This window comes from Pseudorca crassidens, chromosome 2 (assembly GCF_039906515.1).
Source record: "Pseudorca crassidens isolate mPseCra1 chromosome 2, mPseCra1.hap1, whole genome shotgun sequence".
NCBI lineage: Eukaryota > Metazoa > Chordata > Mammalia > Artiodactyla > Delphinidae > Pseudorca > Pseudorca crassidens.
The window spans coordinates 53,344,112-53,369,293 of record NC_090297.1 but is presented as its reverse complement, the minus strand read 5'-3'; the positions used below and the strand labels follow the sequence as shown (position 1 = coordinate 53,369,293).

The 25,182-nt window shown below is 38.1% G+C and overlaps 1 protein-coding gene across 3 annotated transcripts in view; it reads right to left on the bottom strand.

The window, feature by feature from the left end:
- ATG4C (autophagy related 4C cysteine peptidase) overlaps positions 1-24,701 on the bottom strand; it is a 90,368-nt gene extending 65,667 nt beyond the window's left edge. The window contains exon 1 of one of the 3 annotated variants that reach the window (XM_067726386.1): positions 24,339-24,701. The gene's annotated coding sequence lies outside the window, so the exon portion shown is untranslated. The remainder of the gene's footprint in view (positions 1-24,338) is intronic. The other 2 variants (XM_067726387.1, XM_067726385.1) reach the window with 2 other exon arrangements.
- Between the last annotated feature and the right edge of the window lie 481 nt (positions 24,702-25,182).

Genomic DNA, 25,182 nt, shown 5'->3' with positions numbered 1-25,182 from the left:
GAATCCAAAAAAGTGGCATGAGAGGTGGCTATTGGGTTAGACAGTGGCCAGAGCACGCAGGGCCTTGTAGACCATGTTAAGGGTTTTGTTCTTTATCCAAAGAGCAACTGGTTCCAAACAGGAATATCAGATTTTGTGGGTTTGTTTGGTTTTTTTGACTCCAACACAGAGAACAGATTGAAAAGGGACAAGAGTAAAGGGTGAAAGTTTACTACTACTGTACAGAATGAGGAGAGAGATGGTAGCTTGGACTAGAGCAGTGGAGATGGAGAGAAATGGACATATGAAGAAACGTCAAGAAATCATTAGGTCTCGGTGAGAAAATGGATGTGAAAGGTGAGAAAGAGGAATATGTCAAAGATACACCCAGGTTTCTGGCTTGTGAAATTAAATAGTTGGTGCCAATCACTTAAATAGGGAACATTAAATTAGGGGGACTTCCCTGGTGGCTCAGTGGTTAAGAATCCGCCTGCCAAAGCCGGGGACACGGTTCAATCCCTGGTCCAGGGAGATCCCACATGCCGCGGAGCAACTAAGCCCATGTGCCACAACTACTGAGCCTGCACTCTAGAGCCCAGAAGCCACAACTACTGAGCCCATGTGCCACAACTACTAAAGCCCACGCACCTAGAGCCTGTGCTCCACAACAAGAGAAGCCATGGCAATGAGAAGCCTGCACACTGCAACGAACAATAGCCCCCGCTCACCACAACTAGAGAAAGCCCGTGTGCAGCAAAGAAGACCCAACACAGCCAAAACTAAATAAAATTTTTTAAAAAATTATTTTAAAAAATAGGGAACATTAGGAGAAGGGCAGGTTAGAGGGAGAAGATCATGAATTGGATTTATGTGGAGTTTGAGATGGCTCTGAGATATAGTAGGGAATCACTCATTTTTATTTAATCACTCGATAAATTATTGCCAGGCACTGTTCTAGGTAGTGCAGATATAGCTTAGGGCAAAGGGAGTAAAATACTTGCTTTCATGATGCTTACATTCTAGACATTCTAGAGAGGGCAACAAGGCAGTTGGATATATAGCTCTGGAGCTCAAAGGTGAGGTTTGGGTGAGAGCTATTAATTTGAGAATTGTTGATATACAAATGAAGAGTTAGACCTATAAACATGTTTCTCAAGGATTCTGCCTCATCCATGATGGCACCCCAGCCTTGAGGATGATATTCAAAGTCCTTCATGAAATCACATCTGCCCACTTACTCAGCTTTCTCTCTTGCCACTCCCTCACATGCACTATATACTAAAGCCATTTTTAATATTAATATTAAAGCTTCCTAAACTTGACATGCTAATACCTCCATGCCTTTGCATGTGCTCCTCCCTCCACCTACAATGCCTTCCTGCTCACCCTCACTTTTTGACTGTCTTATTATCATGAGTTCCTAAGACCCAGCTTAAGTTTCTCCTCCTCTGGTAAGATTAGTAAAATTTTTACCCTCCTCCCAACCTCAAACTAAGACAGAAGTCCCTCTTCTTAGCTCCTTAGGAGCCTATGTCTTCCTCTATCACAGCACTCATCACACTGTATTGTAATAACTTGCTTCTTACCTGCCTCTTACACCAGACAGTAAACTTTTCAAATGTCCTTAAGTTCTGCCTGGCACACAATTGTTTCTCAAAATGTTTATTAAATGAATCAGTGAACTGATAAATTATGAAAAATAAGCAGTAGTCTTACCTGCTGTAATTAGAATTCTTTAACTGACAACTAGAATAAAGAAAAAAATTTCCTCCCAAAAGTGCATTATTTAACAAAATTTGGAAAAGCAAGAAGGAGAAAAGTTTATAAAATGTGTGATTATATATAGTGCATCCACATGATGGGTTATATATCCATTAAAAATGCTTACAAAGAGTCTGTGAAAATGGGGAAACACTATGCAAAATCTAAAACTTTATGTACTACACAATACTATCTGGGGGCTGAGGGGGAGGTGAAGGAGTAAAAAAAAGTATACCAAATTGCTAACAATAGTTTCCCTGACAAATTGCGTATGGCTACTTTTTTTTTTTATCACTATTGCTCACCTTTTCCAAATCTTATACAAAGAACACACGTAATTTTTAGAATTTAAAAAGTTTATTTTTAGGGACTTCCCTGGTGGTCCAGTGGTTAAGACTCCGAGCTCCCAATGCAGGGGGCCCTGGTTCTATCCCTGGTCAGGGAACTAGATCCCGCATGCTGCAACTAAGAGCCCACATGACGGAACTAAATATCCCACATGCCACAACTAAAAAGATCCCCAATGCCACAATGAAGATCCCATGTGCCACAACTAAGATGAAGCACAGCCAAATGAATGAATATTAAAAAACATATATAAAGTTTATTTTTAAAAAGCCACCAACCATGAATCTTCTAAATACAAAATGTTTAAAATAAGAGAATGTAAGGAACTTCCATACTGTTCTCCATGTGGCTGCACCAATTTACATTCCCACCAACAGTGCAGGAGGGTCCATTCTTCTCCACACCCTCTCCAGTGTTTAACGTTGGTAGACTTTTGGACGATGGCCATTCTAACCAGTGCGAGGTGATACCTCGCAGTTTTGATTTGCATTTCTCTAATAATTAGCAATGTCAAACATCTTTTCATGTGCCTTTTGGCTATCTGTATGTCTTCTTTACAGAAATATCTATTTAGGTTTTCTGCCCATTTTTTGATTGGGTCATTTTTTTTTTTATATTGAGCTGTATGAGCTATTTGTATATTTTAGAGATTAATCCCTTGTCAGTCACATAATTTGCAAATATTTTCTCCCAATCTGTAGGTTGTTTTTTCATTTTGTTTATGTTTTCCTTTGCTGTGCATATACTTTGATTTAATTAGATCCCATTTGTTTCTTTTTGTTTTTATCTCCATTACTCTAGGAGACAAATCCAAAAAGATATTGCGATTTATGTCAAAAAGTGTTCTGCCTATGTTTTGGGGTTTTTTTTTGTTTTGTTTTGTTTTATTTTATTTTTTGGCTTCATTGGGTTTTTGTTGCTGCACGTGGGCTTTCTCTAGTTGTGGCAAGTGGGGGCTACTCTTCCTTGTGGTGCACGGACATCTCATCGTAGTGGCTTCTCTTGTTGCAGAACATGGGCTCTAGGCACACGGGTTTCAGTAGTTGCAGCACACAGGCCCTAGAGCGTGCAGACTTCAGTAGTTGTGGCACGCGGGCTCAGTAGTTGTGCCTTACAGGCCCTAGAGCGCAGGCTCGGTAGTTGTGGCACACGGGTTTAGTTGCTCCACAGCATGTGGGATCTTCCCAGACCTGGAAAGATCAAATCTGTGTCCCCTGCATTGGCAGGCAGATTCTTAACCACTGTGCCACCAGGGAAGTCCCTCTGCCTGTGTTTTCCTCTAGGAGTTTTATAGCATCCGGTCTTACATTTAGGTCTTTAATCCATTTTGAGTTTATTTTTGTGTGTGGTGTTAGAGAGTGTTCTAATTTCATTCTTTTACATGTAGCTGTCCAGTTTTCCCAGCACCACTTACTGAAGAGACTGGAGGTTCTTTAAAAAAACAAAAATAGAACTACCATATGACTCTGCAATACCACTCCTGGGCATATATAGGGACAAAACTAATTCGAAAGATACATTCACCCTAATGTTCACTGCAGCACTATTTACAATAGCCAAGATATGGAAGCAACCTAAATGTCCATCAACAGATAAATGGATAAAGATGTGATACATATATACAATGGAATATTACTCAGCCATAAAAAAGAATGAAATAATGCCATTTGCAGCAACATAGATGGACCTAGAGATTATCATATGAAGTGAAACAAGACAAACATCATATGATATCGCTTATATGTGCAATGTAAACAAAAATGATACAAATGAACTTACATAAAGAACAGAAACAGGGCTTCCCTGGTGGTGCAGTGGTTAAGAATCCACCTGCCAATTCAGGGGACACGGGTTCGAGACCTGGTCCGGGAAGATCCCACATGCTGCGGAGCAACTAAGCCTGTGTGCCACAACTACTGAGCCTGTGCGCCACAACTACTAAGCCCGTGAGCCACAACTACTGAGCCCACGTGCCACAACTACTGAAGCCTGCGCACCTAGAGCCTGTGCCCTGCAACAAGAGAAGCCACCACAATGAGAAGCCCATGCACTGCAACCAAGAGTAGCCCCCGCTCGCCACAACTAGAGAAAGCCTGCAGGCAGCAATGAACACCCAACACAGCCAAAAATAAATAAATTTATTAAAAAAAAAAAAAGAAAGAACAGAAACAGACCCATAAACAAAGAAAACAAACTTATGGTTACCAAAGAGGAAAGGGGCGGGGGAGGGATAAATTAGGAGTTTGGGATTAACATATACACACCACTCTATAAAAAATAACTAACAAGGACCTACTATATAGCACAGAGAACTATACTCAATATTTTGTAATAACCTATAAGAGAAAAGAATCTGAAAAAATAGACCTATGTATGTATGTATAACTGAATCACTTTGCTGTAAACTTGAAATAACACAACATTGTAAATCAAGTATACTTCAATAAAAATGAATAAATTAAAAAATAAAAATAAGAGAATGTACATGCATGTATTTTCTTTCTAAGTCAGAAAGAAAGTAGGCCACAGGGAGGACCTTGGTTCAAAGGGTTCCCAATACCAGCTACCAGGAACACTCTGGACAGTCCTTAGCAACAGTGTGAAAGTCAACATGCCTTTCAAGTGTGCTGGGGGAAAATGAAGACAAAATGAGACATTTTCTATGGGGAAAGTCTGTATATTAGATAAAGACTCCTAAATAAATAAATAAATAAATAAATAACCAAGGTAAGATGCTGTGACAGATACAGAAATTAATGAGACAAATATACTAACCTCAAGGAACTCAGAGTGCAATAAATTGTTAAATTATTCTTTTACTGTTACTTTTACTTCAAACTCCTGCTACTTATAGACTATTTACTCAGAGTAATTTACCCCAAACTTGAAACATTTGAAATGTTTTTGGAACATCTCAACTATTTTATAAGAATTCATTTATTGTCATTGTTATATAGAGTACATGAAAAGAATAAAATTATTATCATAAGGTCAAATTAACTAAGCTGTTATTAGTTTAACAATTCAGTATAGTTACTTTCCATATAACTAAAATTGAATTCTAATCTTCTATAGAGACAGAAACCCACTTTATTTCCATAACAAAAATTTAAATGGCTGTTTCTAAAAATCCTAACTTTTTAGAGCAGAGACGATTTTGAAAGGTGATCCCTCGAACCATATTAGAAAGTACTATAAACTAAAACACTTTAAAAAGGAACCAAAAATTCCTAATGAGGAAAGGATTTTCCTTACTGCATATTAAAACACATTATAAAACTACAGTAATTAAGTTAATACTTAAATTTATTGATCTTATTAGCAAAGGATGACACTGAGTAAAACATAACAGGGAGTACAGAAATAAATCCAAATATATTTGAGAATTTAGTGACTGATACAAGAGATATTTCACATCAGTGAGAAAAGATAGCTGATTTAGTAAATAGTACTGGAATAATAAGCTAGCCAGTTTAAAAATAAAGCTACCTCACACATTATGAATTCTAGACTGATCACAGAATTAAATGCAAATGCAAGCACATGGCATGTCTGCACATACTGCAGGGAAGTATTGATTTAAATATTTTTAACAGTCTTGTAGAAAAGACCTTTCTAAGCACGGTATGCAATACTAGAAATCAGAAAGGAAAATGTAATCACATAAAAAAGAAAACTTCTGTACAGGAAGAAGAAAAAGAAAGCATTAACAAGGTTGACTTGCAATTCATAAATTAAGAAAAAAATCCAATTCATATTGCATAGACAAAGCTTTAATGTCCATAATATATAAAGAGCTCTTAAAAATCAATCACAAAAAAAGGAAAAAAAAAAAGACAAGCATTCCGAAAGAAAAGGACCAATAAACATATGAAAATATTTTCAACCTTACTAGATCAAAGTAATGCACATTAAAGGAATTTAATATATTTTTCATATTCACAAGAGATATTGGCAAGCCTGAGGTAACAAGCATTTTACAAAATTATTTCTCAGATAATAAACTCCTTGAGGGCAGAAAATGTGTCTTGTTCACTACTATATCCTCACACCTAGCATACAGGAGTGCTAGCAGACACAAATATCTGTTGATGATACATATTATGACCTATATTTATCACAATAAAGAGATATCCATAAAAAGTTTTAAAAAAAGATATCCAGAGAGCATCAAAATATGTGAGGCAAAACTGTAAGAAGAAATAGAATAATCCACTGTTATAACTGGAGTCTTTAACACCTCTCTATCAGAAATGGACACATTCAGCAGGCAGAAAATCAGTAATGACATAATTGAGCTCAAAAGCAGCAACAATCAACAACTACAGACTATCCCTCCAAGGGGCCTCTGTGGGGGGGTGGAGGGAGGGAAACAGCTACAGACTAGACAGCTACAGACTACATCACCTAACAACAGCAGATTACACATTCTTCTCAGGTTCACACAGAATATTCACCAAAACAGACCACATTCTGGGCCATAAAACACCCCTTAACAAATTTAAAAGGATCAAAATCATACAATGTTTGCTCTTACCATGGTGGAGTTGAACTGGAAATCAAAAATGAAAAGATAGCCTAAAAATCCCAAAATACTTGGAGCTTAAACAACATACCTCTCATGGGTCAAAGAAGAAATCTCAAATCTCATGGGTCAAAGAAGGGAAACTGAAAAGTATTTTGAATTAAATGAAAATGAAAAAGTAGTATCAAAATTTGTGGGATGCAACAAACGCATGGCTACAGGGAAATTTATAGCACTGAATGCATATATTAGAAAAGAAATATAAAATTAATAACATAAGCTTCCACCTTAGAAAACCAGAAAAATAAGAGCAAATTAAATCTAAAGTAAGCAGAAAAAAGGAAATAATAAAAATTAGGGCAGAAAAAAAAATCAATAGAGATTGAATGAAACCAATCAATGAAACCAAAACCTGCTTCTTTGAAAAGATCAATAAAACCTATAAGCCTCTAGCCAGGCTAACTAAGAAAAAAGAGAGAAGACGCAAATTACTAATACCAGAAATGAGAGAGAAGGCATCAGCACAGCTCCCATGGAAATAACAATAAGAAATATTATGAACAACTCTATGCTCACAAATTTGATAACCCAGGTGAAATGGACCAAATCCTTGAAAGATAGTCTGCCAAAAGTCACACAAGAAGACAGACAATCTGAATAGGGCTGTATCTATTTTTAAAAGTGAATCAATAATTCATAACCTTTAAAACACAAAGCATCAAGCCCAGATGGCGTCACTGAGTTCTACCATACATTTAAGAAAGAAGTTATGTCCATTCTCTACAATTTCTTCCAGAAGATAGAAGCAGAGGGAATACTTCCAAACTCATTCTATGAAGTCAGCATTACCCCAATACCAAAACCAAAGACATTACAAGAAAAGAAAACTACTGACCAGTATTTCTCATCAACATAGCTGCAAAATCCTCAACTAAATATTAGTAAATCAAATTCAGCAATGCATAGAAGATGCATCTGGGTGCACCTCTTTAGTGGAGTAGGAAGACCCTGAGCTCACCTCCTCCCACAGGCATACAAAAATTACAAATATTTACAGAGCAACTATTGATTATAGACCGGAAGACCAACAGAAAAGATCTTCTACAACTAAAGGTATAAAGAAGTAAACATAGAAGACGGATAGGAGGGGCAGAGACTTAGTAAAGACCCATTCCCCAAGGTGGGTGACTCACGAACAAAATGATAATTACAGTTGTAGAGGTTTCTCCCCAAGGAGCAAGGGGGTCCAAGCCCCACACTGGGGTCCCCAGCCCAGGGGTCCTGCACCAGGAAAACAAGCCCCCAAAAAGATTTGGCTTGGAAAACCAGTGGGGCTTACTTTCGGGAGAGGAAGAGGACTGTGCAAAATAGAGACTCCACTCTTAAAGGACGCACTCAAAACCTCACACTCTCTGGGATCCAGAGCAAAAGCAGTAATTTCAAAGGAGTCTGGGTCAGACCTACCTGCTGGTCTTGGCAGAGAGGCAGGAGGCAAGTGGAGCTCACCCTGGGGACATACACACTGGCAGCAGCCATTTTGGGGAGCTTGTTCTACCGCGAGGACCCCAGTGCTGTCAAGTACCATTTTGGACTCCTCCCTCTCGCTTATTATCTCTGGAACCAAGCCCCTCCCACCAGCATGTCACCACCTGTAATGTGATTCCTAAAGGCCATGCAACTAGCCAGGCAGAGACACAGGCTCACACACCAGCAGGCCAGCTACCTTAAGACCCCCCTCCCCCGAGCCCACAGCTGCCACAGGACCTGCGCTGTATAGAAGAGGGCCCAGGACCTGGCCCCACATACCAGTGCACCAGCACTAACCTCAGAACTGCCAGGCCTTGCAGCCAGAGAACCCAGGGCCTGGCCCCACCCACCAGTGGGCAGTCACCAGCCCCAGAACTCCCTGGGCCCAGGCCTTACCCACGAGTGTACCACCACCTCAACTCCAGGACCCCCAGGGCCCTACAACCAAAGACTCTGAGACCCAGCTTCACCCACCAATGAGCAGGCATTAGCCCCAGGACCATCTGGGCCTCGCCCCGCCCCCCACACCAACAGGCTGCTACCAGCTCTATAATCCCCAGGCTCTACAGCCAGATAGTCCAGGATTCAGCTCTACCAACCAGTGGGCTGGCACTAGCCCCAGGACCTCAGACACTAGTGGGTGGGCAACAGCACCAGAATCCCATGGGCTACGGACCCACCCATCAGAGGGCAGACACCAGACCCAGGACCACCATAGCCCCACAGCCTGTCATGTCAGGACACAGCCCACCAACCAGCAGAAAAACACCACCCACAGGACACACTGGGTCCTGGCCCTGCCAACCAGCAAGCCAACACCAGCTCTAGGATATCCTGGGCCCCTCAGCCAGCCTCCCCAGGATCTGGCCCAACACACAAGTGGGTAAAAAATCAGGTTTGGGACACCCCAGACCCTGCAGCCAGCCATGCCAGAAAATGGACCTGACCACCAGTAGGCTGATAATAGATCCAGGACGCCCCAGCCCCACACCAGAACCCAGTTCCCACCCACCAGTGGGACAGCGCTAGCCCCAGGACCCTCTGGGGCTCTGCAGCCAGGTGCCTCATGACCCAGCCCCACCAACCAGCAGCCAACAGCCTCTGCACAAGACAAGGCCTGACAAAGAAACAGACTGGGGACCAGTCATGCCTACCAGACCAACCACAGTAGCCAGCTCACCACAACAGAAGGACCCATGCAGCCCACAAAGGAAGCACCCTTAGACCATATAGCTCCGGTAACTACAGGGGAGTGCACTGCTGGGACGCATAGGATGTCTCCTATACAAGGCCACTTCTCCAAGGCTGGAAACAAAACCAACCTACCAAGTACATAAAAATAAAAATAGCAAATTAGGCAAAATGAGAAAACAGAGAAATATTTTGCAAATAAAGTAACAAGATAAAATTTAGAAGAACTAAAGGAAGCAGAGATTAGCAATCTAACCAATAAAGTGGTCAAGGTAATGATCATAAAGATGTTCAAAGAACTCAGAAGAAGATTGGATGAACAGAGAGAGAAGTTAGAAGTTTGTAACAAAGAGTTAGAAAATACAAAGAAGAAAGAACAGAGGTAAATACAGTAACTGAAATAAAAAATACAACAGAAGAAATCAACAGAAGACTGCATGATATAAGCAATGGATCAGTGAGCTGGAAAACAAAGTAGTGAAAATCACTAAACCTGAATGGAAAAAGAAAAAGTAATAAAAAGAAACAAGGACAGTTTAAGAGACCTCTGCACAATGACTCACATTCACATTACACGGGTCCCAGAAGAAGAAGAGAGAGAAAAAAAGCAGAGAATGTATGAAAGACATAATAGTTGAAAACTTGCCTAAACTGGGAAACGAAACAGACACAGACGTCCAGGTCCAGGAAGCAGAGAGAGTCCCAAATGAGACCAACCCAAAAAAGACTACAACAAGACACATAGTAATTAAATTGGCAAAAATTAAAGATAAAGAGAACATTAAAAACAGCCAAGGAAGAAGCAACAATCTACAAAGGAACTCCCATTAGGCTATCAGCTGACTTTTCAGCAGAAACTCAGCAGGCCAAAAGGGAGTGGCATAATACATTTAAAGTAATGAAAGGGAAAAACCTACAACCAAGAAGACTCTACCCAGCAAGGCTTTCACTCAGATTTGATGGAGAGATCAAGATTCACAGACAAGCAAAAGCCAAAAGAGCTCAGCTCGACCAACCAGCTTTACAGGAATTGTTAAAGGGACTTCTCTAAATGAAAAAGAAAGGCCACAACTAGAAACATAAAAATTACAAAAGGAAAGCCTCATTGGTAAAGGCAAATATACAATAAAGGTAGTAAACCAACCAAGTACAAAGTTAGTAGGAAGGTTAAAAGACAAAAGTAGTAAAACCACCTATATCCACAATAACTAGTTAGGGATATACAAAACAAAAAGATGTAAAATATGATGTCAAAAACAATAAACGTGGTGGGAGGAGAAAAAATGCAGGGTTGTTAAAATGTGTTTGAACTTAAGAAATCAGCAACTTACAACAATCATATAAATATATAGAGATTGCTATATATAAACCTCATGGTAATAACCAAGCAAAAAACTACAATAGATACACAGAGAAAAAAAAGAAAAGAAAAAAGGTATCCAAATACAACAGTAAAGCTAGTCATCAAATTACAAGGGAAAAGAGCAAAAGAAGAAGAAAGGAACAAAAAGAACTACACAAACAACCCAAAACAGGTAATAGAATGGCAAAAATTACATAGCTATCAATAATTACTTTAAATGTAAATGGACTAAATACTCCAAACAAGGGCAGAGAGTGGCTGAATGGATACAAAAACAAGACCCATACATACGCAGCGTACATGAAACTCACTTCAGATCTAAAGACACAGACTGAAAGTGAGGGGATGGAAAAAGGTATTCTATGTAAATGGACATGAAAGCCAGGATAGCAACACTTATATCAAACAAAATAGACTTTAACAAAGACTATAACAAGAGACAAAGAAGGAGCTTGCATAATGATCAAGGAATCAGTCCAAGAAGTAGATATAACTGTTTTAAATATATAAGCACACAACATATGAGCACCTACATACATAAAGCAAATATTAACAGACATGAAGAAACTGACAGTAACACAATAACATCAATAGTATGGAACTTTAACAACCTACTTACATGAACTGAAAATCATCCAGACAGAAAATCAATTTGGAAAAAGGGGTATAAATGACACATTAGATCAAACGCATTTCAAAGATATATAGAGAACATACCATTCAAAAACAGCCAAATACACATTCTTTACAAATGCACATGGAACTTTCTCCAGGATAAATCAAACGCTAGGCCACAAAACAAGTCTCAGTAAATTTAATAAAATCCAAATTATATCATGAATCCTTTCTGACCAGAATGCTATGAGACTAGAAATCAACTACAAGAACAATACTGCAAAAAAGCACAAACACAAGGAAGCTAAGCAATTTGCTAGTAAACAACCAATGTTTACTAGCATGATTTTGAGGTCACTGAAAAAATCAAAAAATACCTGGAGACAAATGGAAACAAAAACACGACAATCCAAAATCTATAGGACAATAAAAACAAAAATAAACAAACGTGACCTAATGAAACTTAGAAGCTTTTGCATAGCAAAGGAAACCATAGACAAGATGAAAAGACAACCCTCAGAATGGGAGAAAATATTTGCAAACAAAGCAACGGACAAAGGACTAATATCCAAAATATACAAGCAGCTCATGCAGCTCAATATTAAAAAAAACAAAAAACCCAATCCAAAAATGGGCAGAAGACCTAAATAGACATTTCTCCAAAGAAGATATACAGACTGCCAACAAACACATGAAAAGATGCTCAACATCATTAATCATTAGAGAAATGCAAATCAAAACTACAATGAGATACCACCTCACACCAGTCAGAATGGCCATCATCAAAAAATCTAGAAACAATAAATGCTGGAGAGGGTGTGGAGAAAAGGGAACACTCTTGCACTGCTGGTGGGAATGTGAATTGGTTCAGCCACTATGGAGAACAGTATGGAGGTTCCTTAAAAAACTACAAATAGAACTACCATATGACCCAGCAATCCCAATACTGGGCATATACCCTGAGAAAACCAAAATTCAAAGAGTCATGTACCAAAATGTTCATTGCAGCTCTATTTACAATAGCCCGGAGATGGAAACAACCTAAGTTCCCATCATCGGATGAATGGATAAAGAAGATGTGGCACATATATACAATGGAATATTACTCAGCCATAAAAAGAAACGAAATTGAGCTATTTGTAATGAGGTGGATAGACCTAGATAGAGTCTGTCATACAGAGTGAAGTAAGTCAGAAAGAAAACGACAAATACCATATGCTAACACATATATATGGAATTTAAGAAGAAAAAAAAAATGTCATGAAGAACCCAGGGGTAAGACAGGAATAAAGACACAGACCTACTGGAGAACGGACTTGAGGATATGGGGAGGGGGAAGGGTGAGCTGTGACAGGGCAAGAGAGAGTCATGGATATATACACACTAACAAACGTAAGGTAGATAGCTAGTGGGAAGCAGCCACATGGCACAGGGATATCGGCTCGGTGCTTTGTGACCGCCTGGAGGGGTGGGATAGGGAGGGTGGGAGGGAGGGAGACGCAAGAGGGAAGAGATATGGGAACATATGTATATGTATAACTGATTCACTTTGTTATAAAGCAGAAACTAACACACCATTGTAAAGCAATTATACCCCAATAAAGATGTTAAAAAAAAAAAAACTACAATGAGATATCACCTCACACCAGTCAGAATGGCCATCATAAAAAAAATCTACAAACAATAAAGGCTGGAGAGGTGTGGAGAAAAGGGAACCCTCTTGCACTGTTGGTGGGAATGTAAATTGATACAGCCACTGTGGAGAACAGTATGGAGGTTCCTTAAAAAACTAAAAATAGAACTATCACATAACCCAGCAATCCCTCTACTGGGCATATACCCTGAGAAAACCATAACTCAAAAAGAGTCATGTACCACAATGTTCACTGCAGCACTATTTACAATAACCAGGACATGGAAGCAACCTAAGTGTCCATTAACAGATGAATGGATAAAGAAGATGTGGCACATATATACAATGGAATATTACTCAGCCATAAAAAGAAACGAAATTGAGTTATTTGTAGTGAGGGGGATGGACCTAAAGTCTGTCATACAGAGTGAAGTCAGAAAGAAAAAAACAAATACCGTATGCTAACACATATATATGGAATCTTAAAAAAAATGGTTCTGAAGAACCTAGGGGCAGGACAGGAATAAAGACACAGACATAGAGAATAGACTTAAGGACATGGGAGGGGGAAGGGTAAGCTGGGACAAAGTGAGGGAGTAGCACTGACATATATACACTACCAAATGTAAAACAGATAGCTAGTGGGAAGCAGCTGCATAGCACAGGGAGATCAGCTTGGTGCTTTGTGTTCACCTAGAGGGGTGGGATAGGGAGGCTGGGAGGGAGACACAGGAGGGAGAGTATATGGGGATATAAGTATACGTATAGCTGATTCACTTTGTTATACAGCAGAAACTAACACAGCAATATAAAGCAATTATACTCCAATAAATATTTTTTTAAAAAGTCCATAATGTTAAAAATGGAAATCTCTAAGAGATGCAATATCATTTTTTTTAACATTAGGAGAAGCTTTATTTAACAAGGTATGATTTATGTTGAGACTCTATGCTGACATTATGCAATGTCATTTCTACTTTTTTTTTGTACTTGTCTTTATTAAATTGTTTACATCGAGCCTCTTTTAAAATAATAACAGAATTATTCAAAAATAAATCGCTCAAATGAAAAACTTAACATAGGAAATTACAAGTATGTCCAGGTTATGTTAAATTCTAACAAAAACAACTTAAACTGCTCAACTAAGAAATCTACAGAGAAGACATCCTATTATAAAGTTCCTAAACAGTCTATGAGAAAGATAAAAATGCTGAGACAAAGTGCTTTTTTCCCTTTTAAGATAAACAACATTATTCTTGTGTTTCTCAAAGACATCAGATTCAGCTATTTAGTCATTTACAAAACTTAACTTCCTCAACGTAGTTCCCCAGAACAGCTTTAGCTGAGTAAAAGGACTTGGAGGCTACCCCTTGTTAACTCATAATTTTTTTTTCTCCTAAAAATAAATGTGGTGAGATCTGGAAAGAGGAAAAAGCATAAATTAATACTTGCATCCATTCAGTCTACTAAAATATTTTCTTTAAATGAGTCTCAGGTATGAATAGGGAATACAGTTAATAATTACATAATATCTTTGGATGGTGACATACTGTAACTAATTGTGGTGATCATTTTAAAATGTATAAAAATACCAAATCACTATGTTAATAGGAACTAACATAGTGTTTAGGTCAATTATACTTCAAAAACAAACAAACTCATAGAAAAAGACATCAGATTTCTGGTTACCAGAGGAGGGGATGGCAGAGGGGGAGTTGGATGAAGGTAGTCAAAAGGTACAAACTTCCAAAAAAAGAAAAAAGTATAAACTTCCAGTTATTTAAAAAAAAAAGTTACAAACTTCCAGTTGTAAGATAAATAAGTACTAGGGATGTAATTAACATGATAAATATAATTAGCACTGCTGTATGTTATATATGAAACTTAAGAGGGTAAATCCTGAGTTCTCTTCACAATAATTTTTTTTCTATTTCTTTAATTTTGTATCTATATGAGATGACAGATGATTACTCAACTTACTGTGATAATCATTTCATGATGTATGTAAGTCAAATCATTATGCTGTACATCTTAAACTTATACAGTGCTGTGTGTCAATTATACCTCAATAAAGCTGGAAGAAAATGTATATAATAATTTTAAAAAATCAATGAAGAAAAAAATTTTTTCTTTTTGTTTGCCAGGGAAAGGCAAGACAAACAGTACTTTTAGTTTAACTGTAAAAGAAAAAACACATACAAATTAAGAAACCACAATTCTAAACTATCCTCACCTACAAATTCCCTTTCCAAAAGTCTCCTGATTTAAAAAAAAAAATTAGAAATGAATTAAAATTCACTAGTCTATCAATTATAAAGTGAAGAGATGATTTACCCATTATCCAGTATATTTCAATCTCCTGTGATACCTAAAATACATGGTTTGACTGCTCCAGGAAAAAAAAAAATGATACGCCAAAACTCTTGGTTATTTTATGTAGTGTTATCAGAGCCTCAGTCTAAAAAACCATCCAAATAACATTCTCCACAATTTCCAAATACTTTTTAGAAGGGATTTATGGTTTATTTCTTAAAACTTCAGAGAAATTGGTAACACTTTTTTCAAGTAGACATTCTTCACTAACGCATACTACAACAAATTTTATCATCCACCATTTCCATATTTCTGTTTGCTGTTTACATTCTGATGATTCCAGTTTTAATTTAAAAATAATAGCATTAAAGAGGAGAAAACTCTTTACCTCAGTAAACATAGATAAAGCCACTAGATGAGGTTCATTCCTCAACTTTATTGTTAATGATTTGAAGTGCAGAGTGAAGACTAAACAGAGCTGTTTTGGAAGACAGAACTACAACATTCGATATGAAAATCATCGGTTGAGACCCAAATGTCATTTTTAGAGAGTCACTTTTCTAACCACAACCACACATTAAGATAGTCGATAAATTATAAATTGATAAATGTAAACAGTACTCAAATCGATGTCCTTGAAGAGCAGATAAGGATAATCAGCCTCCCCCATACGGCAATAAATAGAATATTTTATCCACTGAGGATTTAAAGCCAGTAAAAACTGACAGAACTTTAGGGAACTGATTCTACAGAATATATCTCAGTCACGCAGCACAACCAATAAAAACACTGCAGGATTCCAGGATTTGTGTATGGTTGGGCATCTTCCCCAAATGGTATTCTGCAGCAAAAGAAATATAGATATTGATTTCGAATTTTTGATGTGCTTTTAACTATCCCATCAAATAAATTGACCTGTGAGGAAGTTTTTCATCTACTGTAACCTTTTCTACCTGTTTGCATTTTTATTAACAAATATCAATCCCGGGCTTCCCCGGTGGCGCAGTGGTTGAGAGTCCGCCTCCCGGTGCAGGGGACACGGGTTTGTGCCCTGGTCCAGGAGGATCCCACGTGCCACGGAGCGGCTGGGCCCGTGAGCCATGGCCACTGAGCCTGCGCGTCCGGAGCCTGTGCTCCGCGATGGGAGAGGCCACAGCAGTGAGAGGCCCGCGTACCGCAAAAAATAATAATAGTAATAAATAAAATGCTATAATAATTAAGAGAAATATTTTTCCACTTCCAATGAGAACATTCACACATGAAAAAAATCACAGGGTAACACACAGTCATAACTGGCATTCTTCAAATACAAAGAACAAGGACATACAAATAACATAAATCTTTCTATTCTGGGTGTCAATACAGGAAAACGCCATATTTTTTAGGAATGAGTTAAAGTACCCTGAACAATTATGTCTATTGTTAAAGATTAATGCTTGAATTGTATCATCAGTCAAAAGAAGAGCACTGTTTAAAATGTTCACAAACATAATTGTTTTGGCTTACAAATGGAATTGTTTGATGACATTTTCCTCGTTTCTAATTTTAAACAGTAAAAAATTATATCAATTTGAAAAAAAGAGCTACAAATTTAAAGCCTTATAAAGATAAAAACTGCATATTCTCTATCTGATATAACTATCCTAGAGCTCCCTATTACTATATATTATGATAAAGTTTTAAATTATTATGTCTACTTTAGTAGTTTTACAGATAACCGATTTTACAGAAAGAGTCTATTAAAAAGTAGTTTAGTAGGAACTTAAATATATTTTAAATTGATAACATAATCACAGAAGAAATAATTCAAATACCTTTGAACACCCGCTTTCTTTGACTATATATCTTTAGTGGGATATATTATAAGGACATAAAGTGGCAAAGAAATCTTTACTTGGTAAATCTGTTGCAGGAGGGAGTATCAGTATAGCAATTCCAAAACTATCATATGTGTGTGTAGGGCAGATTAAATGAGTAAATATATTGATATGGTTGAGAATCAGAATTCTCCCTGTAGGAAAAGGGAGATACAAATATGAACTGAGGAAAGGTAAAGATGAACTCTGTGATTCTGAACTTGAATTGAAGGTATCCTATAAAATCATGATTTCTTTTAAAAAATGTGTGTGTATGTGTGTAACCATTTAAAGGGCCTAGAAGCAACAACAGTAGTAGTAGTGAGTATATTCAATGCCCAAATTTTGGTTTCTAAGTACCATTTTCCACTAAAATGAACGAGGGCTCCACTGTTAAACAGTTGATTCCAAGTAGAATATACAAGGTGAGCCTGGAACACCTTATTGTACAAAGAAGTAAGAAGGTGCCCAAATACCAATGTGGACATATGCAAAGGCCACAGGAACTAGTTTGAAGGGCCTAAACAAATTTGAGATAATTCAGTCATCAAAAAGAATAATGGTAACAGATCATCACATCGGATACGTTTTTTAAAAAGGAATCCTTGGGTACATAGAGGTACTAAAATAAAAGGAGAGGGACTTCCTTGGTGTTCCAGTGGTTAAGGATCCGCCTTCCAGTGCAGGGGACGAGGGTTCGATCCCTGGTCAGGGATCTAAGATCCCATAGGCCACCAGGCAGCTAAGCCTGTGCGCTCTGGAGCTCATGCGCCACAACTAGAGAGAAGCGCACACGCCTCAACAAAGAGCCCACGCACCACAACTAAGACCCAATGCAGCCAAATAAATAAATAAAATTTTTTTGTATCTTCCTTTAAAATAAAATAAAAAGTGAGAGGAGGAATATCTCTTCTTTAAAGAAAATAGCCAGCAAACATATGTAGAAGGATTGAGAGAACTGGAAAACCATTATTTGGCAACAACCAATGCAATGATTTATTCAGGCAAGGTTTATCAATGGCTACTAAAACCACCGTATAGAAAAAAAATTGTTGGAAAACAGAATATCTAATGATAAAGTATCACCTCCACAGATTAATCGTTAAGTATAAAAGGGAAAAGACACCTTTAAAATGTAGGAATCTGGTTAACCTAAGTGATCAACCTTAACATCACCAATAAATGGACAAATTATCATTACATTACTCTTGATGTGATCAAATGGAAAGTTTACAATAACTACCATGTAACAGTCTTGAAAAAAAAACTATTTAGCCTGAAACTGTGAAGAAACAATCAAATTCATTTTGTGAGGCATTCTACAAAACAATTGGCCTAGACTTTTCAAAAATGTCAATGTATTGAAACACCAAAAAAAAAAAAAAAAAAGGAAGGGGCTTTCCTGGTGGCGCAGTCGTTGGGAGTCCGCCTGCCGATGCAGGGGACGCGGGTTCGTGCCCCGGTCCAGGAAGATCCCACATACCGCGGAGCGGCTGGGCCCGTGAGCCATGGCCGCTGAGCCTGCGCGTCCGGAGCCTGTGCTCTGCAATGGGAGAGGCCACAGCAGTGAGAGGCCCGCGTACCACAAAAAAAAAAAAAAAAAAAAGTAAGGAAGATAGGAGGAAAAAGAAAAGGTGAGGATTGTTCTACATAAAAGAAAACAGAGAGATATGACAACCAAATACAATTCAATGAAATCTCTTACTCAATTCAGTGTTATTTTCCTAAAAAGCTATAAGAGACATTACTGGAACATCCGGGTAAATCTGAATTTTTTCATATGGCCTATACATTAGATAATATTATCATATCAAAATTAAATTATTTGGGTATGCTAATGGCATTATGGTTATGTAGAAGGATGTCCTAGTTCCTAGGCGATGCATGATGAAGTATTTAGAAGTATCATGATGTTTCCACCTTACTTTCAAATGCTTCAGCAAGGAAAAAAAAAGTGTACATTTGTGTGTGTGTGTTAGAAAAAAAGCAAAAAAGCAAAAGAAGCATAATGTTAACAACTAGTGAGTCTAGGTAAAGGATATACAGGTATTTGTTGTACTACTCTTTAAACTTTTTTGTATAGGTTTGAAACTTTCAAAAGAAAAAAAGTTGGGGAAAAAAGTAGGATGGAAATTAAATCGACTTTAGAGCAGCTGATCAGACTTTATAACATTTAACTACTTCTTCACCCTATCCATAAGACCTAAAAGCCAGTACAAAGTTCAGACAGGTTGGACTAAAAATGAAAGTAATAATCCTAACAAATAATAAGTAATTATAAGCCAATCCATCATTAACTTCCAATTATAGCTGTAGACTAACCATAATCTCTGATGAGAATTCTGTGAAAGATGACATGTGCTGACTCACCTAGGACAATTGTGAATACACAAAAGCTGTCTTGTATAACATTTTCTCCAAATCCAAATATGACTACCAAACGATTTTTTCCCCAATCAAGATCTATTAGTTAAAAGGAACTCTAAATTAAAATGTTGTTACAGAAGTACAGATGATCCCAGACACCACATCACTATAATAATAATAACAATAATAATAAACAAACTCTGTACCAGGAATTTTGTAAACCTATGCACACATACCATCTCACTTAATCCTCACAACAACTCTATAAGGCACGTACTATTATTATCCTCATTTTATAGATTTAAAAAATAACAAAGGCTGAATAACTTTTGCAAGATCATACTGCTACTAAATAGCAAAACACACCTTGAATCCAGGCAATTTGACTCCAAGCCCAAGCTTTTTGCTCTGTACCCTCTACTGCTTTACAATGAAATGTAAAATTTAAATAATAACTGACTGTATTAATTCAATATCTACCAAAAACTACACAATGGAGTTATTTCAAAGAAAATCATAAGCATGTCTTTTTTCCCTAATACACATATTTATATTTACACATACACCAACTGAGTGAAGTTAGAATTTAACCAGATGCCCAATTTACTGCCAAATCCCAAGTGCAAATAAAAATGATATAGAGCTGTATTACTCAGTTACCTATTCATATATATGGTTGAATATGTTACATATAAATTCAAAACAAATACCAACATATTTCCAAAAGCCTTCATCTAGAACCTTATCCCTGCCCACTCAAGGGAAAAAATACTGAAAAAACTTATTTCAGGTACAGCATTCCTCAAACATACTTAACTTAAACAACAACATAAAAGGAAAAAAGAATAATTAAGACATAAACCTTGAACACTGATGCCACGGTGAAAAAATATTAAGAAACAAAGCATGTCCCCCCAAACCCAGTCATCTTACAATGTTCTCTACCTCAATGAACTGTACCACAATCCATCCAGTTACATAAGCCAAAATGGTAGTGGTGGCTGATGGCACCTTTCTCTCCCTCATTCCTCATAACCAATTCATCACCCAGTTCTACCTCCTAAACATCTCTAAAACCCATCCAATTTTACCTGTCTTCACCACCACCTTGTCTAAGATATTACCATCTCTCATCTGGCCTCTCCTCATCCACACTCTTATCTCCTCTGTAAACAGTTTTTCTTCTGTATAACATCAAGTCCTTTTTCACAGAATTTACAATAGTTGCAACTTTACATTTCTTTGATGGAATATTTGATTTATGTCTGCCTCCCCTCATAAGTTCTATGAGGTAGAGACTGCATTTACTCATCACTATGTCACTGTGGCCTAGAAGCGTGCCCAGTAAATAAATAAATGCTAAATGATTGAATGCATGTCAAAGATTACAAACATTTATAAACAGTCCAAAAAAATTAAGTAGTTACAAGACTCAGGAACCATCATAAGGAGTACCTTATTTCATCATTTCTAGATCACACATTTTTACATTTTAAACTCTGAAACTGAATACACCTTACAGTTGACAATCTTTTTATGTTTAATGGGCAATATTTTTTTTCTTTCACGGCAGTTCATAAAATAATGGTGCACCTTGGAATAAAATAAACAAACAAATAAAAAACCCTCGTCACAGGTAAATCTACAATACACCTGACCCACTCAGTTCAAACCTGGTAGTCTAGCCTCCCTTCTCCTTTGGCCACCACGCCACTCCCAACATTCAATAATTAACAGTGCTTACTGGTTCTTTCACCAACAGTTATCCAATTAATTCTTTTCTTTAAATCCCACAATAACAACACTAGATCTATCTAATTCCTCATTGCCTGGTATCTGAGGTCTTGCCACAGCTTCATTCATTTAAACATTTGTTTCAAATTCAGCCAACACTGCCCACCTATATGCAAAGAAATGAAGATACAAAGCAATCCAGTTAACTGTCCCTCCCACTAATCTCTCTCTCCTACAATTTAGAATTTTGCTCATTTTATGCCTCAAACTGGAATTACTTTCCTCCCAATTTCTACCTACCAAATTTATACTATTTTAGTTCTAGATCAAATCTCATCTTCTTCATGAAATATTCCCTGGTTAATCTCTCTTTTCAACCTTAACATTCTAAAACACATAAAACCAAATGCATACTGGCTATATTTTGTTTCTTGAAGGCAAGGTTTACATGTCAAACATTCTAATAGAATGTAAGCTCCCTAAGAGCAGAGACTTTTGTCTCTTGTTCACTGTTCTATTCCCAGCACCCAGAAGAGTATCTGGTACGTAATAGCTGCTTAGCAAGTATTTATTGAATTAATGCTCTTTATATATTGCAGAGTAGTGAACAAATCTTTGCAACTGTAGTAAGTGGGAAGAGTCAAAAGGAACTGGACTAAATTACTTGAATTCTTTGAGCTTCAGTTTCTTCATCTGCTAAATGTAAATAATACTCAATAGCTCAATGAGTTGGTATAATGATTTAATGCAATAATGCTTTAAAGCAGCGTTCCCCAAACTTTTTGACACCAGGAACCAGTTTCGTGGGGAGGGGAATATGGTTCAGGTGGTAATGCAAGTGATGGGAAGCCGCAGATGAAGCTTCGCTGGCCCACCACTCACCTCCTACTGGGCAGCCCCGTTCCTAACAGGCCGCAGACCAGTACCAGTCCGTGGCCTGGGGGGTGGGGACCCTTGCTTTAAAGCATCTGGTACAGAGCTGAGGGCAAGGGGATGTTCTCAATAAATGTTTTGATGATATTGTGACAAAAGTTAAATAGTAAGAAGCATTTAATAAATGCCTACTAAATGAATAAAATCTCAGGAAAAATATAAAAAATGTGAGTAATGTCTAGCCTATCATTCATCCAATAAAGAATTTCATGAGTGAATTAATTCTGAAATATTATACATTTAGCCCCACTCTTAAACGTGGCTAAAACCATTTCTGACTAATTAGGAATAACCTCATTTAGACTGGGTACATGTATTAATATTTATATTTTATTGACATAGAGATTATCTTTGACTCCTAAAGAAGAACAATAATTTTGCTATTAGAATAGTAAAATACTCATAATAGAAGAAAGCTGCAAAGTTATTTAACTTACATGGCCCCAAGAAAGACAAGAAGTGCAAAAATTTCTGTCTACAAAACATTACTGAATAGTAAACAATGCTGTTTTACCAGATCTAACAAATTATGCAGAGGGGCTTCCCTGGTGGCGCAGTGGTTAAGAATCCGCCTGCCAATGCAAGGAACACGAGTTCGAGCCCTGGTCCGGGAAGATCCCACATGCCGCAGAGCAAATAAGCCCATGCGCCACAACTACTGAGACTGTGCTCTAGAGCCCGCGAGCCACAACTACTGAAGCCCGCGTGCCTAGAGCCCGTGCTCTGCAACAAGAAGCCACCACAATGAAAAGCCCGCGCACCACAACAAAGAGTAGCCCCCGCTCACCACAATTAGAGAAAGCCGGCGCACAGAAACGAACACCCAACGCAGCCAAAACTAAATAAATTAAATATATATAGAGAGAGAGAAATATCTCATAAACAATCACAACAGATAAACTTTTCAATATATTTGTATTCCATTTTACAGAAAAATGAGCATCAGTTAAATGGTTTTTAAACTCTTTTTACTAAACTATAAAAGTTCTCATATTGGCTACTTTTTAACTTTAAACACGTCCCAAAATTTTACAGTGAAAGAACTGATAATTAATTCAATACAGCATCAGATTATTCGACTAATTAGAAACTCTCCCTTGTTCAGGGAAGACACTTTATTTACTTGTAAATTGGTACACACACAGACTTTACCTTTCAAAAGCTTTTCTAATCCCTCTGTGTATTTTCAATGACTCACAATCTAATTACAAATCATAAACAACTAAGGAGGAAAGAGCATTCCCTTGTGTCTATCTGCTATTAATTGACACAAAATCATCGCAAAAATTCTACTGGGGACATATGTTTCGAGTAGGAGAAGGGAAAAAAATCCCATCTAAGTTAATTCAGATACAAAAAGCTGTAGGACGAGGTATTCTCCTCTAACCATAGGGTAGCAGTGAATCCCCCTTGTGGGAGAATAATCAATACAAAACAAAAATGTAAGCCAAATAGATCTTAAGTATAAACTTCATAAGCAGAGTCATGCTTGGCTGTTCGTCTCGTATTCACCAGTCATCATAAGAATGTGTTTGAACATCCAACCTAAAAAGCCCTGACATGTGGATGGAAGTCGAAGAGTTGAGGATGAGTAAGAAACAAATAAAGTGATTAAACGTTAATGTCTGAATGGAAAAGCATTAAGATATTCAGGCAAATGTGTTAAGAGTCTGAAGCAGTAACAAAGGCCTAAAAAGGGATAAAGGAGTTAGGAATGAGAAGATTGAGATCTTGAGAATCTGATTTGGGGGGATTTTTTTTTTTTTCTCTTTTCTGTTCTTTTTTTAACGGAGAAAATTGGGAAGGAGTTAAATGGATGCTATAGCTTAGGGACTACCGATCGTGCCTGAAACACGTACGAAAAGCCTCTAGGAGAGGGGGAACAGCTGCCCACAGGAAGGCTTACGGTTCGTTAGCTCTGGAGACCAGGAAGGGCAAGGAGTCAGAAAACAAATTACACCAGAAACAGAGATGAGGGAGGCACCGAAACCCTCAGAGAGCCTAAACTGTTGGCTACTGGGTCTCCCCTGAGGGCAGGAGCCCCCAAGAAACCCGGTCATTTGGAAGGACCAGAGACACTAATTCCCAACCTCCTCTGAGGCTAGCGGAGTCAGAGGAACCTCAAGTCGACCCCTCACCGAAAAACCGAAAACAGAACTGGAGAAATGTAAACAACGTGCAGGAGCCACCAACCGGGAAATGTTCCAGCTCCACCAGCAGCCGCCACAAAAGCAGCCGCCACACACGCAGACGCCCCGACCTCAGCGCCGCAGCTGCAGGCACCTCGAGCTCCCCGGCCACCGTAGTAAGAGAAACGCCCCACCCCCTTCAAACCCAGTAGGTCAGCCACTTCCGGGGCACTAACGCCTATTGATTGGCAGCAACAGTAGCAGCGGCCTACAGGTCCCCGGTCCGTTTACTTCATCCTTTTTTCGTCCTGTTTGCCGCCTCAGACTCTAAGTCACCAATATAGCAAGAGCAGAACCAAGAGAAAGTATCCATCTATAAGCGGTGTCTCCGATAGACAAACTACATTATTCCTGCCATGACTTCCTGCTGAACAATTGGACTTCAACTCCCAGCTTGCCGTGCAACACTACATCTCCTCCAGCGCGGGAACTACAAGATCCAGCATGCACTGCCCCCCTTATTCTTCACTCTGGCCCTGACACCTGCAGACCTCAAAGGCGATTTCAGAGGATTCATTAAATCCTTTAGATTAACGTAGACCTTTCTACCAAGGCCCACTTTGGTAAAAATACCAGTATTCTCTCCTTTCCTTTTGTGAAGGTATTAAATATCAAGGAATATGTGAGTTCATTTTCCACTTTCAGATTATTTTCCAGAATTGAAACAGGACAGTCTGCAAAGGCTTTTTATGAAATGGAAATTTTTATCCTCATTCATAAGGGGTGTTGAGAGAAATACTAAATTATTGCAAAGTGTAATCCTGTGTCGGTGTCGTTTTTGCAGTACTGCAAGGTTGTGCTGGAACAAGGGCTACCAAACGTGCTCCCGAATTGCATAGGAAATTACA